The 16557-nt window shown below is 42.6% G+C and overlaps 1 protein-coding gene across 1 annotated transcript in view; it reads left to right on the top strand.

The window, feature by feature from the left end:
• Window positions 1-16557, top strand: part of ADAM12 (ADAM metallopeptidase domain 12) — a 171803-nt gene that overhangs the window by 128094 nt on the left and 27152 nt on the right. The gene's annotated exons all lie outside the window — the stretch shown is intronic.

Here is a 16557-nt window from a genome sequence, read left to right as displayed (position 1 = left end):
GTTCCAGCCTGTGACTGGAAGCTGGTGAGAACCACTGGAGCAGAGAATCTGCCAGCAGTGTCTTGCAGGTACAGCTGGACTTGCCTTGGGGCAGGAAGATGGTCTCGATGAACTTATGGTGTCTATTCCAGCTCCAGCATTCTCTGTGTCTGCTTAAACTTCATCTGTTGCTTAAAAATCTCTTCTGGGAACTGTGATCGGCTCAGCCCCTGCCTTCTCCAAGACTGCATGTTTCTGGGAAAGAGGGAGAGCGATCTGGGAGAGGCCAGGGAGTGCTGGGCAGGATTGCTCCCCGCTGGTCAGCCTAACAGCAGCCTTGGCGTCTCTTCAAAGGCGCGCTGTCACCCTCCTTCAGGCAGAAAGAGGGATTCTGGCCAGCGGCCAAGCACAGCGAGTTAAGAGACAAACAAAAGAGAGTTTGTGTGTGTGGGGAGGAAAATGAGAGTGATTCCTGCAGTTTGGAAAAGAAAAATAGCTTGGCTCTTCTAAAACAATAGGTAGTAAATATCCGTATGGAATTGCATTGTGCAGCACATCAGGGCTCGTATGCATGCTGCGAAAACAAACTGAAAGTGGAAACGGGGCTCTGAGGTGAGGGGATGCGAGAGCTGGTGAGCAGCGGGCAGGCGGGCCTGAGATTTGGGCTCTGAGCTCCTGAAAGATGCATGCAGGCGTGAGTCATCCCCGCTGAATTCCTGCTTCAGGTCCAGTTATTCCGCTTTTGGAAATAAATGCAGGAGATGCTCTCAGGACAGAAACTTCTAGGCATTTTATGTACTCATCCTCTTTAACGTGAGATTAGATAACTCTTCCCTGGTCTGGCTTCTGCGCTGGGGTCCTCGGGGTTTATCTGAAGCCATCCTGTGTTCAGAATGTGCCAGTCCTGACACTTGGTGCTGGGTTTGCTCAGGGCCTGGACAGACCAAGGTTGTCACTGTCTTCTCAGATGTGAGTCCAGCCGCTCAGCTCACTTGGTGCTGGGGTTTCTGTAGCACCTTACAGCTCCATGGCTGTTTTTCCTTCAGCAACACCGTGCCCAGCTCCAGAATGCCGCAGGTTTACAGTCTGGGGAGAGGGGCATCAGGTGCACTCCAGCTTTAGAACGCTTGCTTCAGATTTATATCAAACTTTGTATAAAACTAGAGCCTCAGGAAGAGTTGTGGCATTGGCAGAATTGAGCGGACTGTTTTGTTTGCAGCGATTATTGATTTATAAATGGAAATTTTAACATCAGTTTATAGCCTTAGGCTTCGTACTGTGCTGTTAATCCATAATAAGTATTCTGGGAGAATACTTTATGCCTTAAGCCAAACTGCATTTTACCAATTTAAAATTAACACTTGGAATATTTACCCAAGATCTGACCAAGGGTGGTATTGCTCTGAGCACCATTATTCATGGAACACTGGAGAAGTACGTGTCTGTTAAGGCAAAATTAAAATTCCCCACCTGAATAACATTGTTAGAATAGGAAAAACATCAAAACAAAGAACATCCCAGGGAAGCCAGGTACATTTAGAGAGGCAGCCTGCGTTCTCTGTACTCACTGACACTCTGCTCCTCTAATTGCTGGTGGTTTAAGGTAGATTTAGCAAGTGCAAGAAAAAGAACATCTTTGGGTTGAAGCTAATGTAAAAAGTACAAGCTGTTGAGAAGTCCTTATGTGATATTAAAAAAGAATAGGAAATCTCTGGGTTATAACAGAAAAACCTCCGTAAACTTAACTTTGGAGTCACTTGTGTGGTTGTGCAGAAGGGAATGTTTGAAGGTTTTTGACTTAAAAGTGATTTCATTAATTATTGCCATCTTCTTTCGGTTCTTATGTTTCAGTCTTTGAAGAGGTCTTGGAAATTACTTGGTGGTGGAAAAAAATCTCAAGGGATCAGTGTGGAATTTAAACTCTGTTGGATCTGTCCTTTAATGAGCTTTCTATAGCTTTAACTCTTAAAAGATACCAGCAAGATGTGAACCACTTGCGTGTGAGGTACAAATGCCTTGAAGACCCTCTGCTTCAGCAACATATATTTTGTGTAACATGGAGTTAAACATATAGAAGCCAACATTCGTGATGCTCCAGGCCTTTTAGAGATTCAAATATATGCTGTGGAAATGACATAAATCCCACTGTAAAAGGAATTTTCTTTCTATAAAAATTGTATGAACGAGGAAATATTTAATACTAACACATTGTTCCCTTTTTGTGAGTATTTTTAATGATATTCCTTGAGTTGCTTTTTGACCGTAGGCTTTTCCAAATGAAAAAGAAAGATACAAGGACTCTTAAAGAGATCTGCAGGTCTTTTTGCTGAGATCATAGGCTCTGAAAACCAAGGCACTAGGCTGGCTCGGCGAGGCCATTTCAGTATTCCACTTGTTTTCCCAATATCTGCTCTTAGGAGTGAAAATACTGTTCCTGACAGGTAGATAAATACCAAAGACTTCTGGTGAAACCCAAGGCGTTAGTCTAGATTTATACCACTGCAGTTAAAAGCAGAATTGAGCACAAATTTTGAAGCAAAACGATGCCAATTAGCAGGGCTTGTGTATTTCATAATTTTGAAAATGTACTTTTTATGTGCTCCTTCATCAAAATTGAGCACAGGTATGCCCTTGGGGGTTAAAACTGGGTGATTTTCCCCAAAGTGTTTGAAAGCTTGAAATTCCTAGTCAGCCTTAAGCGTGTTTAGTTAGTCTTGTTCCTGGTGGAAAACCGGCGGTTTATACTTCCCTCACCCACCTCTGTGTCCTTGCCAATAGTGGCTCTTGTGGTTTAATATGGGTGACTCACCCAGCTAACTTGTCATTGGGGAAACTGAGCGTAACCATGTTCTTCCTTCCCTCTAACAGAAAATACCCCTTGGTGCCTTTTCATGTCCCCCCGCCTAGTTGAGGTGTTGATGGGAGACCAGGAGTCCATGAAGGTCAGACCAGCTGGTTTACCAGGCTCGTTCAGATCTGCTCCCTTTGCAGATTGCTGTAACTCACTCTGCTGAAAGCTGCTTTCCTTGCTGTCTCACAGAGGCATGTTGCTCTTACCAGGATCAGTTCTCATTGCTGAATCATCCCCGCCAGGGCTAATTGAAATGCCAGGCAGGCTCTGAGGACAGAGCCGGTTGGTTCGTCTCTCTTGCACTTGTGTAGGCAGAAGCAGGTTTTCACCGTGCTGATACAAAAGAGGGTGATGGAAAAAGGGCTACTTCACCATCTCTGCTGCAGTCCCCTTTGCATCTGACTGTGGGAATGATAGAAGCTTTTTTTCCACGCTTGCCTTACTGCCCACACCGTTTCTTGTGCTGTCCATATATTGTGAGATGAAAGACCTCCTATTGACCTGGAAGGGGTGCATGCTTTACCATAGGCTGAAAGTTGTCTTTACAGCTGTAAATCAGGGGGAAGCTTTTCCACACCCGTCCAGCAGACCACCCCCACCTTATCCCATTGCACAGAAACTACAAATGGAAGATGCAACCCAGCTTGGAGTTTGTCCCTGCAAACAAGTGCCATAGTAGGAAGGCAGGATGGGTTTGTGCTGAGGAGTCGTGACTCTGTCCACAGTGGGATCCCTTCAGATGCCCTTGAACTCTTGCCCCAAGCGTCGTCACTTTGTCACCACCCTTCCAAATAATCCTGCACATCAAGCACAACCTGGTCATGTAAGTCTGCTTCTACTCTGATTTCTGCCTTGACTGTAAATTGCTTCTCTTCAAAGACCGTGACAAAGAAGAGATGAAGTAAATGTGAAATAATTGAAAATAACAAATCCTTAGGAGAAGAAAAATACTGCATGGGCTGTTGTTTCAAGACATGAATCAAGCGGTATGTGGTATATATGTAGAAAGTGCAAAACCTGATGTGTGAGAGAGGTCTTGGCCATTGCTATGTGCTCAGAAGACTTTTGAATAAAAGAATATCTGTTCAGAAACCTTTACGTTAATCTAGTTCCCCAGCAGACTTGTTTTGCCTCTGTTCAGGAGTCGCCTTGTGCCAGGCCATACGCTGGTTTGCATCCCAGTGATGGCACGGAGCTCTAGGGACAGAAAGCCTGACTTAGGTTAGGAAACATTTGTTCTGTGTTGCCCCTTACGGGCCAATTCCCAACTGTTTTGGAAGTGCAGTGCTGTAAGATCTGGGAAAAGAAGCTTTGCTTAAAAGGCAGCTTTCCTGCCAGTGAGAAACAGTTATATTTGACACTTTGCTTTTATGCGTTAACTTCAGTGGCCAAGGGGAGGTGCATTACTCTTTAGTTTCTGTCACTTAAAGCATCTATTTCTCTAGCATCTAACTTCTCTAATGTGCTGGCAAAGAAAAATGGGTTTTATTGGCTACCCTCTATTAACAGCCCTCTGTGGCAGCACAGATATTGTTAGAGACATCTAAAATAGCTCTTTCTTTGCTTTCTCCTCTTCTCCCCATCCCTAGTTCATGCTACTTTCACATTGCTGAGGTTTCACTTTGTTTCGTTTCCTGATTTTCCTGGTGTAAAGGCTCTGAGATTCTGCAGGGCTCAGACTTCTAAGATTTTTCCAGCATTCCTGCTCAGTCTAAGGGCAGGACTGGTAGAAACTTTAGCACTCACGTGTAGCTGGGATTCCAGGAGCCCAACAATCAGTATTCTTCCTCTTCCCCAAGCTGCTGGGGTCTAAGGGTGGTTCTGGAAATGCTCCCCAGAGCCACTGAGGCAGCACAACTTGGATTACGTGTTTGTTCTTTCTGTTAAAGTAAATGGTAGGTCATGGGCCTGTGAATTATAGAATCACTGTATATGGTCTCTATCCAAAAACCATCTGATATTTCTGATTCTCGCATTATACGCACGCTATGAAGTACGAGTTTGGGCAGAGAAACTGGCCTGTGGATCTAAACCCCAACGCGATTTGCTCCTGTGCAGCCATTTACTTCTGGTGAACTGGAATAGCATTTTGTAAGGCCATGTGATAATCCAAACGATGGAAATCATCCAAGTGAAAAACGTGGCTCGTGGGGGCAGAAGAATGTGGACTAATTGGCAGGATTTAGTGATTGGCTTGGCAGTTTTCCCAGTGAAACTGGGCTAAGTGTGGACAGCAGGATGGGGTCAGGGGGAGGAGATGCTCAGCGGCTTCATCTCCACCAGCAAGGGCAGCGGCTGGGGGAACAGCAGCCTGTGGTTACAGTGTGTTACACAACTGATGTCCTCTGATGATGCTGAAGGTCTGTTCTTCCCTCGTGTATCACCCATTACCATTAATGAGATTTAGGACTGAACATCAAAAGGCAACTAGTAACACTAATGCTGATTTTATAATGCATAAGTATATATTTGCTTGATAGATGGGTGGCTGATGTCTTCTGGAGAGAAGAGTGTTGCTCAGTAGGGTTGGCTCTCAAAGGCATTTGTGGGGAGCCTTGTTATTTTGTCATCTGCTTTTGTTTGATTTCTGTTTTTAAACTACCACGCAAAAAAAAATGTATAACTACATTACAAATGTGTGGTTAAATAAACAAAACATAGTTGAAAACCATTAAGGACAAGTTAGGAAAGTATTAATCATACATGGCATTCACTGTATTAAGTATTAGTTTCAATCACATTTCTTTTTTGGAAAATGATCTCAAGGAAGCAGGAGATAAGGTCACCTTGATTTTGGTTGTTCAGACTCTGAACTGGAGCCTACAGAACCAGTCTATGAAAACATCTGAAAACATACACCCTCCAGAGATTGCCAGCACTTCAGAGAGACAGGTATGCCCTGAACACAGCATCTTGGCTTCGCTGCTGGTTCCAAGTGAAGTGAACACCACTTATTCCAACAATTCATAAGGGAAAAGAATAAATACAGAATTTAAAAAAGAAAAAGCGCCAAAGGTCATGCTAGAATTGGGACAGAAATACAGAATGGGAAAGGACACTTTACTGACTGGTTCACTTTTCCTCTTTCTAGGCATCTTGCAGATCTTGTAGCTGCAGAGCTGTTAAACATTAGATAATCAGACTGTTATTAGTTAGCACAGTATTTCGTGACCCCTCTCAGTTTGGTTTCAGTTGTGCAGACCTCACTTTGCATTTCTCAGTCTGGCAGCTTAGCGACACCGTACTGTGGAGTCAGCAGAACTATCTGGAATTATCTCTGTTACAATTTGAAGAAAATGAAATTATCTTTAAGATGTAAACAGTTTCTAATTAAACTCTGAAGCTGTTTATGTTTCCAGTCTGAGCTGAGCTCTGCACAAAGACAGACTTCTTTGTTGTCTTTTCTTTCTTAATAAAGTTGATATACTGATGTAATAAATGGCTTGTGACAGAGCTCGGGCTGTTGTGCCAGCAGTGCAACTGCTTTTTTAGAAGAAAAACTTAAGCAACACATCCCTGTGCCCCAGTAATTTAGCACATTGCATTCTGGTCCTTCCTTTAGTAGGAAACGGCCACAGCGAGATTACAGAATAGATTGATGTCAGTCTTTCACTTCACTCCAAGTAGCCCCATGTCTGCAGCTCATTTGGCGTTCCTTTTTGTTAATAATTGCCATACATGGCAGATATATGTAATTGTATTGGCAAATCAGATCTGCATTGAACATTTAGGAGCGTTGGTAGAAATAGGTTGCACGTTTCCCAGTCCTTTACAGAAGCGGGTCACTTAACAATTAGCACACACAGCTACAGGACAAGTGTTTAGATAGAAATAAATTGCTTTTTGTTTTGGTTTAGTCTTTTCCATTTCAGTAGATGTGCTGTTAGAAGTGAACATGTTTTTGGTATATTCTAGAGGAGAACTCGTACAGATTTCCAGCGTGCGTTTTCTGTAAGTGAAGCTGACAAGGAGAGAGGTTGCTCCTCAAATGAAAACACATTTTACTTCTGGTCTGATTATTTATAGCAGATACTTAAAGACAAGTCATGTTTTGTACCATGCGGTGTAGCCAGAATGGGTACAGTTTTACTGGCTTGGATGCTGGTATGCGAGAGCTCAGCTGCATTTTGTCTTGTCGGTGTAATATCCATAGAAAATATAGCTCCTTAAGGGACATTTTTCTCCCACAGTGCTGTTATTGCCATAACCCATGAGAACAAATCATATAAGGGCATTTCCCTTTATCTTAGCTTTTCTGTTTCATCAAAAAAACTTTTCAACCTGCAGGGATAAATCTGTAGTGCAGTGCGTGGAGAATTCAGCACACAATGTCCAGTTTTAATTGGTGTTAATGAATTCCGAATTCCCGGAGTATAAATGGAAACATACCTTAAAGGACATATTCTTAAGGTCACATGAATGCTGCTTTTTGAACATGTGTTGTACACCCTGGAGCACGTTAAGGAATTGATGGTGACTTGGAAGGCTGACTCACTGTAATTAAACGATGCCTACAGCTGCGTTTGCCACAGTTGTCATGGGAATCACAGAGTGTTGTGTGCCTGGGAAAGATGTGCAAAGTGTTTAACATTCAGAGCGGGGAAGATGTCCATTTTACCCCAGCAATTGTTTCGTCCAAGGTCATTCTCTTTTTTTCTGATGTCAAAGCCTGTTAGAAAGCCCCGGACACATTTCCTGTAGGCTTCTTGCAGCAGAAACGCAGGTACGCTCCATTTCAGCTTTTAAAAATTGAATGGCACAGCCCCAGTGGTGAGATGAAGATAAGCGACCACCTATTTTAGTGTAAAATGACAGAAAATAAAAAGGTGAAATACCTCGGTGTCCTAGGGAGCCTTTCTGGCTTCTTCTGACACAGCTTGGAAATTGCATTCATCTTGGTCATTGACGGTCTCCTGGCAGCTGAGCAGCATTAGATGTGAAATCCAGGCTCCCTCAAAGTTGATAGGAAGGCTCCTGTGGACTTCAGTAAGGCCAGGATTTCATCACAATACCTGTGGATTCCTTTAAATTTCTCAGCAGCTTTTCATTCCTGTGAGTGAAAGCTTTAATTTGCTTGCTTAAAAATCCCCAACTCTCAGATCATGGCCAGATCCATTCTTTTGTCATGGCTTGAAATAGTGATTATGTGCAATGCTGCTGCTGATTAGTTTGTTTTCTTTGTTCAAGCTATATGAAAAAGAAAAGGAGAGCTAGAAAAGTGATTCGTTGTTATGAATTTTTCTGAAGGAATTCCACTTCATTTGCTGAGGTGATGTAGGAGATATGGGGTAAACTGCTGTTTTTTCCTCGGTGCTTATCTTGTCGCAGAAGAAGTGAAGGTGGAAGCGCTGGGGGAATGCAGTCTGGTTTCTGGCACTGTTGTGCTTCGCTCATCTTTCCTCTGGATCTTCTAAAAGGAAAAACAATTGAGCCATGCTTCTTGCAAGTCAGGTACTCCTGTCTTGAAGTCCCAATTTATTAAGAGACTGGGTAGTACCGATGTTAAGGGAAATCAATATGAGCCTGTCCCCAGGGTATATATTATTTCCAGCTTTTTGCAGGGCTCACACGTTTTTTCTCTAGCACCCACATCTTGCTGAGTGGCATTTCCATAAGCTCCATTCTCTTACTGCCACTGCAGCTTCTTCACCTGCTGCAGCCAAAGGGCTGTTTCCCAAATCTCTTACCCCTGGCCTGGGTTCCTCCACATGCGGTTTACTTCTCTTCAAAGTTCTCTTCCCTTGACTTGAAGTCCTTAGATCTGCTCACTTGCCGTATGGGCTCATCCTCCCCCAAATCCATCTGCTGAGGCCAAGGACCCACAGTATGGCAGGTCTTTAAATCAAGTGGTGACGCTGACACTCCTCTTCCATTTTTACAGGGTCTAGAATTAAGACGTTTTTGAAAACAACCACTCGTAATTTCTTAAATTCCTGCTGAAAGAAGCATTACTCCTGGAAACAAATAGTAAAGAAGTTGGAGGGAATAGCTCCCTAGGACTGAAAGACAAGGTAACAAATAAGAAAGTGGCACCAGGGAAGGTTGAGGTTGGATCTGGGGAACAATTTCTTCCCCAAAGGGCTGTGGGGCATTGGAACAGGCTGCCCAGGGCAGTGCTGGAGTCACCATCCCTGGAGGGTTGGACAGACAGAGATGAGGTTCTCAGGACATGGGGCAGTGCCAGGGGTGGTTAACAGTTGAACTCGGTGATCATGAGGGGCTTTTCCAACCAAAATGATTCTATGGTTCTGTGGCCAGGAGAATAACCCTGCATGATTCTTCTGTTCTTCAGGGTGCAGTATATCAAGGGTTGTGTTTAGGATACACACAGGCAGGACAGGAGCTTGTACTGCTGGAAGGGGGAAGTGTCCATAAATAAATAGCACGGATTGATTTTTCCCTATTACAGTTTAGGTTTGAATTTCTTTTTTGTTTGGTTTGCTTTGGTTTTTGAAAAATGATTCTATTCTTCTCCCCCAGCCAGACATGCTCTTTATAAAGTGATTCTCTCAAAACTGAGTTCCCAAACTCACATTACTTTTTCTTTTTTCTTCTCCTCATCTGCTCATGACCCATTTAAAAAATAATTCCGAAGTTTTTCAAGGGAGAAAATCAGAATGTAACTGCCTGAAACAAAAGTTGATGTAAGGTCACGTTGGGAAATAAATGAAGTGTCATCACGATGTAGCGCTGCCCCAGCATTTCCAGCCAGGTCATACGGTGCTTTTTATCTAACCAGAAATCAATAGAACGCTGATCTTCAGCAAGGTATTCTGAGCAACAGGATGGACCCTTCTTCTTTATTTGCTCATCGTGTGCTGAGGATGTTGGTTTGTGCAACAAATTTAAACCCTGGGCGTTCTTTCTGTGCTTCTTATGTAGAGTTTTCTGCCTGCTGCCCCGGTTCTCCAGCCTGGGACCAGGCCTGGCCTGGCCTTTGCGTCCCTCCCTCTGCTCTTTGTTGCTTTTTAGCTTTCACTGTAGTCAGCATTGGATTAACATCAAATTCTAAGCAGTAGATTGTGAAACCTGAACTCTCAGCAATCCAGCAAATTTTTATTAATGAGGTAGCGGTCTAAAAGGAAACAGAGCAAGAGATGAGCCAGAGGCGAATTCAGACTGATTATAGCTACTTTCCCTGGCTGTCTGCTTTCCAACAGGAAGAACGGTTGTCTGAGTTCAATTCCCGTAGAGCTTTTGCAATGCAGATAACTCGAGCATAAAGTCAGAATTCTGTCAGGATTGATGGATCGGTTTAGTGTTGCTTCACCCCCAGATCACAGAAAGGAAAGTCACAACAGGCCTCTCCACAAGAAAAAACTTCTCTGACCGTATATTTGTCAAAGTAACTGCTAATAATGTTTTATTTGGCAGTTTTGTGACTGCAGAAATATCAAGCCATGACAGTCTATATTGTATAAAGCCATTAAATGGTGGTCCTTTGCAGACAGAAAGTATTTTTCTGAAACATCCAGTTGTTTGTTTCATTGCTGCTTTCTGCCCTAAGTCCCCCAGTCAGTATTATAAATCTGCCTTTTCGGATAGTTCAGGTAGTTAAATTTTCACCTTCAGTTCAATGGGAGAGGTCAAGTCTGGGCTGGGGCTGTGACAGCCCAACCCAGGCACCTGAGCTGGGATTATTTGAATGCATTTGGGGAATCTGCACCATCCCCAGGGCCAAATTAAAATGAACCTAAAGCATTTGTGTGTGAAGTTTAAGCTTTGGCTTGGAAAGACTTTCTTTTCAATAACCCTGGAAATTTCATTGTAGCACAACAAGCCATTGCCACTACACATCAATTAAATTTAACCACCAGTGTGACATATTCACAGTTATTTATTGGAGGTGTAAAAACTACCATGTAGTGAACGTGACAAAAGCTGTAGGAGAAGTCTAGGCTTGTTTTAAATTCACTGACCATGAACTCAGACAGCAAGAGCTTTGATGTCATGTAAAACTACATAGCCCAATTCCATGCTCTACTTTATTGATGCTCTAGGGATTAAAACTATAAAAGAGGAGCAAGGGAATGAAAAATAGGCTAGAAAAATAAGTGTGAGTTGTCAGACATCTAGTGCCTTTGGAAGCAAGCTTCCTTTTTCAATACTTCTTTTAGTATATATAAAAACACCCTGCATTTTTAGCTGAAAAGGTGTGACCCATCCGTTCTGGTGCCCTGTACAAAGGGACCTCCAGGTCACCCCTCTTCCCAGCATTGGGTGGGAGAGGATTCGCAGCCACCTTTAGGGTCTCCCTTTGCTCTGTTGTGCTTGTGGGATCTACTTTAAAACTGCATTTGTGTCTTTCTCCCTCAAAAGTAGTTACAAATGAAGGCATTGTTTAAATAATAGATTAAAAAGCCCTTCCGTGTGATGGCATCTGTCTAATTTTAAACAATTGCTATTAAAACATGAGGCGTATGAGATGATGTGTAACGACAGAACTTTATACACGCAGGGATCTGTAGTATTTGAACTCCTCTTTCAATATCAAAGAAAACTCAGTTTTACCTCCTGCTTAATACCTAAGTCTGTGAGGTTCTTTATGCTCGCTAACTTATTAACAAACATGCTGTATGGAATAGCTGAAGTGTCAAAAAATGTCATCTAATAGCAAATTCAGTTTTATTCTGGTAGACTCATCTCTCTTAGAAGACCATCAAAAGTTGTTTTCAAGAGATGGAGAGCAGTAATAATGTCTAGAAGGTTAAAACCAAGGGAGATGCTTTTTAGTGGGAAAGAATGATCAGGAGTTAGAGAAGGCTGGAAATTTGTCATAGTTCCTTGAAATCAACACCTCATTGGATCTAGAAACATCCATGTTGCTTCTACCTTCTAGAGGGTTATTCTTTTGTTACTCTCTCTACCATTTTGATGGAAAAGTCACTTACACCTGAATTAACAAAAGCAATCCTGTCTCTTTTTTTTTTAAGTTAAAACTGCCTATTTTAGGTTCCTATGTAAGACTGGGGATTTGCAACAGAAAAGCTACACATTTGTGCATAGGTAATTCTGCAGTGTCTGAACACAGGGGAGCTCAACCTCCCATCTTCTGCCTCCAAAAAAAGGATCTGACTTGCTCTTCTTGTGAGCCCTTGGGCACCCAAAAATGAAGAATTTTGGAGACTAAGAAGAGTAAATATTCATATATGTGAATCTCAAGGCATCCTAGGGTTGGGACAGACACAGAGAGACACTGCGGTGTTCAGCTCTAACAAGGTGGTGGAAATTCAGGTGCTCAACCAGCAGCATCTCTTGTCTTCGAGCACCTTCATGCTCTTAAAAGGCGCTGCTGATACCTGAGCTGTTTCCACATAGGGTCTTGCAGGCTTGATTTTTCAAGCATTCTGGACAAAACTAGATCCCAGTTTTCTGCAGCTTTGGAAATGAGCTAGTCAGTGGTTGTTTCACTAAGTATGCTCTGGAAAAATATAAATGTCCTTTTAAAATTAATATAATCTTCAATTATCATATTACCTCAGGGAGGAAGGCTTGGTGGTACTTAATAGAGCTCTTTGGGGCTGTTGTGCATTTTAATTGAGTGAATAATTGTAAAATACTTGAGGGCCTTTTGGTAAAAGGCTCTGTATAAACATTGCCATAATGCTGAACAATCAGGTTGTGATATGAACTAGAACAAATGAACCATATCACTAGATGTATAATGTATACGAACATATAATGAATGTGTGTATATGTAACATTTTGGAGAGACGAAGGCATTTACTTCACAAAAGTCCTACAGTTCTTGAACATGAAAGAATTCTGAGATTGGATAGTGATAATCATCATAATCAAAACGTTAGTTTTCAGGATATTGTGAACCTGCGGTTTGTCCTCCTGTACGATATACAGAGAATTGCCAGAAGCATCGATGGTGTTACCGCTTCAGTGGTGCTTCTTGAGAAACAGCAAGATGTGGTTTATGGTGAGGAACACGGAGGAGCTAGATCCAGGGTACTGTTGTTTAGACACTTAGAGTTGTAGGTTTACGTCGAGATGTTTGGAGACACCAAGAGAATTTCAATTCAGGTGGCTTTCCCAAGGAATTGCTGCAATGCAGTGGAATGCAGTTTGGTTTGGAATGGAGCAAAGATGTGCAGCCAGGAGCATTTTCCAGTGGGAGGAATGGGACAAGCAGCAATTGCAAAAGCAGCACATGAGCCTGAGCACAGCACCCGTGCGAGGACATTCCTGATCTGCTGTGGTCCCCTCCATCCGCAGCAGCCACTCTGTTTCTCCTGACTGCTTTGGCTGTCTCACCTCTAAAGACTCTAATTTTCTGCAGCACTGACTCTCTTTTTCTGTCCTTGTTCTCGTGCTTTTCAGCCCGTTAGGAGCGGGAATGCCTCTGAAACAGAGCTGAACTTTTATAGATCTTGAAAACAAAAAAGGCAATGATGGGCAACGTGGTGCTTGTACAAAGAATTCTCTGTTCTTAAAAGGGACTTGACACGGTGACGATGCCACTTCGCTTAGTTAATGAAAGGAGCCATCGAATACAGGCTAAACGCAAAACTACATAGAAGAGACTGGCATTTGAATGGCTTGAGTGCTTGAAATATAAATGAATGGGACAAGACCAGACTCTGTTTCTAAAGGAATCAGTTACCAGGCATCCTTTTACTGCTGTGAACTCTCATTTGCAGGAACAGTCAAAACTATTTTTACAGGGAACTGGGATATTCATTGCTTGAGATTAAGTGCATCTTTTAAGCACCGAGGAGACACTGAGGAATGCGGTGGATTCAAGAGGGGTAGACAGACTCTGAAATTATTTTCCTTGCTGTAAACCAAACGAAGAGACTGATGGAGTGCTGGGCACGATCTGAGTTCTGCGGAGTTTACCCGCGGCCAGAACGGTTTGACAAAATGATCCATTTTGTACTAAATCTACAGATTCAAACAGTATAGGAACTGTGTGGGCTATTCAGCATTTTAGAACAGGAATTAGGTTGCACCAGAGCATCCTTTCTCTTCCCAATTGTAGAAAAATAAGGATCTGTAAAAGAAAACGTCTGGAGTGAAGGATAATGGAATATACCGAGCACTAATGAATTTTTAATCTGGTTCTCCAATGGCTTAAATGAGCTGGTAGCTGAGAGTTTTGCCAATAGGAGAAGTGGCTGATGGCTAGATGGCTAAATAGGGATATTTATGGAAATCTTGGAGACAGGTCAAGGACTGACTTAGCTGTGGAGACCCCATGACCATTTCCTACCCGAAGGTCGTCCTTCCAGGTGAGTCTGAAGCCTCATAACAGGATAGTACAAGGAAACCTGCTGCATTTGTTCAGAGGACAGATTTCTTCCATGTGACTGTTACTTTGTCATTTTTCACAAGCTCCAGATTCACTTACACATCGTGCCTAATGCTGCTGACGTCTGATCTGAATAGTGTCCCTTCCCATCTGCCAGGGATTTCATGCTTCTGATGAAACAGCTTTAAAATTGCAAAGACAGCCAAAACGGAGCCTAAAATCACAGTGATCAAACGCGGTGCCTATTACATGGGACTTTCTTTTGGTCACAAAAAATGAAGAATGCTTTTGTGTCAGAATATCATGGTATTAAACATCAATTACGTTTCCAGTGAAATAACTGGTATCATTTGATGTGGGATCTTCTCTTGCATGGTGTGGTTACCCTTCAGGTGCTCTCTGTTTCCACTTGTTGGGTCTGTCTCTGGGTTTGTATTGCTTTATTTTGGGCATACTTACTAAAGAACAAGTGTTTTCAGAAAATTTCATCTAATAACATGTGCTGCACTGATGTCAGCTGAGGAAATCAGCGTCAGAAGCAGGAAAAGCCAGAAGATGAATGGATCTCTTAGTACAAAATAGGAAACAGCTTGAAGTTCCTTTGGGGCAAAACAGAAACCTCATTCATTAACAATGACATTATTTCACCGGTACAGAGAGAGGATTCTGTTCTCCCGGTAATGGACAGACGCATCTCCCATTCATGCAAATGACGCTGAGCATTCATGGATAAAAAGGAACAGCCTTAAAATATTGATAGTTTTGACTGGTGAGCTGTTCTCATGGTCTGTGTGCGGCCAAGACATACGGCACAGGGAAAAACGCATTATTTGTGTTCCTGATCTGATTTCAGTCTCCATAGGGTATGTATGTCTCCCCGTGTTCATCTCGATTGATATCAGTGTGTCACCAAAGTGAAGGATCTTCTGTGGATGACGCACTATTCGTTTATTCCCACTTTGATACGAGGATCATGTCTGATGGAGCACTCTTACATTTTGGCAGGATTTGTCAGTCAGATGCATCTGGGGTTCTTGAGATGTTTCTGGTGGTTGATAGTAGTGAACACCCATCTACCTGTTCACAGTCATGTGCACAAGATCTTGTGCAGCTGATCAGTGTAAGAGCAGGACAGGAGTTTGTGATGTCCTGTTAAGAACATCTCCACTGCTCCGTGTGGAATGGTCAGGAGGAGGTTTCCCAAGCGTCCTTATTTCCTGTCCCGTTACTCCAAGTACCTTCCTCGTCTTCCCTTGGGGCTCAGAGCTGCAGCAGCCCGACTCCTACCTCATGCTATCCCAAAATTACTTGATTTATCTTAGACTCATCATTTTGCCTAAACACTGATATTTTCCACACATTCCTTTTTTAAGTGAGATGCCTATTAACTTTCCGTATGTCAGTGAATCACAGAACTGTCTAATTTAAGTAGACAAGCCCTATAGTGATATGTGAAAATTATTTTCGTCTTCAGAGTCATGTTATTTTCTATTGAGCTGGCTGTTTCATTGCAAAATAATCTGTAAAAGAGGTAATTTTAAATATGCACAAAATAAATTCTGTTGTGTTAGGTACCTATAACCTTTCTAGAAGATCGTAATCAACTTTATGGCAGCAGTGGAAACTCTGTGGCATCTGTAATTGTCAAACATTTTTTAATAGAATTGATCCCTTTTTGATACCTATAGGGATCATCATTCACAAAGCAAGCTTTTCATTTCAGGATGTTAGAAACAACAGGAGATTAATGAAAGTCTGAAGTTCAGCGGTGCAGAACTTCCATCTGTTATCTATCTTGTCTGTAAAGATGATGCCCCAATAACGTGGGAGTGATACAAAACATGTAGGGAATAAAGTCCGGTCGTGATCAGGTTGGCTCCCTGTGCTGCCATAGTGTTGGATTACTGCAGGACCATGGAGCAGCAGTGACCCAAGTACCAAGTCTTAGGGGAGAAGCTATTTTATGATTTCATTGCGATCCAGATTGGACGTCAGCTGTGTGCCCATCTCAGTGCAGAGAGGGCACAGCAGACTCTGGATGTGCCACATCCAGCTGCCGCTTTGTCTCAAATCTGCGAATCCAACCGCAAACGTTCATCAGTGAAAATGGAATTAAGGCCTCAACAGAAACCCACCAATTATCTGGTGATATTTGTACTGCTCCAGATCATTTCAATAGCATTGTCCATGTGTTTTCCAAAAGAACTCACAGCCGCCGTGTGCCTCCACAGCGGGGCCAAATCCTGCTCTCAGCAGTGCGAATGCAAAATGGTGTTTTCAGTAGCATCTTTACAGTCATCCTGATTTAGAATAAGAATTTGCTTCAATCATGCACTTCTCAGGCTCGATGATGAATTGCAGAAGCAGACTCATCAAGTTACTGGGTGTTTTTCTGTATGGTTTTTCCTGAAAAGAGCAGGAAGTTTGCCATTCTGCAGAGCAAGAGGGATGAATTTGCCATTTGGGG

Source organism: Patagioenas fasciata, chromosome 8 (assembly GCF_037038585.1).
Source record: "Patagioenas fasciata isolate bPatFas1 chromosome 8, bPatFas1.hap1, whole genome shotgun sequence".
Classification (NCBI taxonomy): Eukaryota; Metazoa; Chordata; class Aves; order Columbiformes; family Columbidae; genus Patagioenas; species Patagioenas fasciata.
The sequence above is the reverse complement of the archived record's forward strand: the minus strand, read 5'-3'. Positions and strand labels throughout refer to the sequence as shown.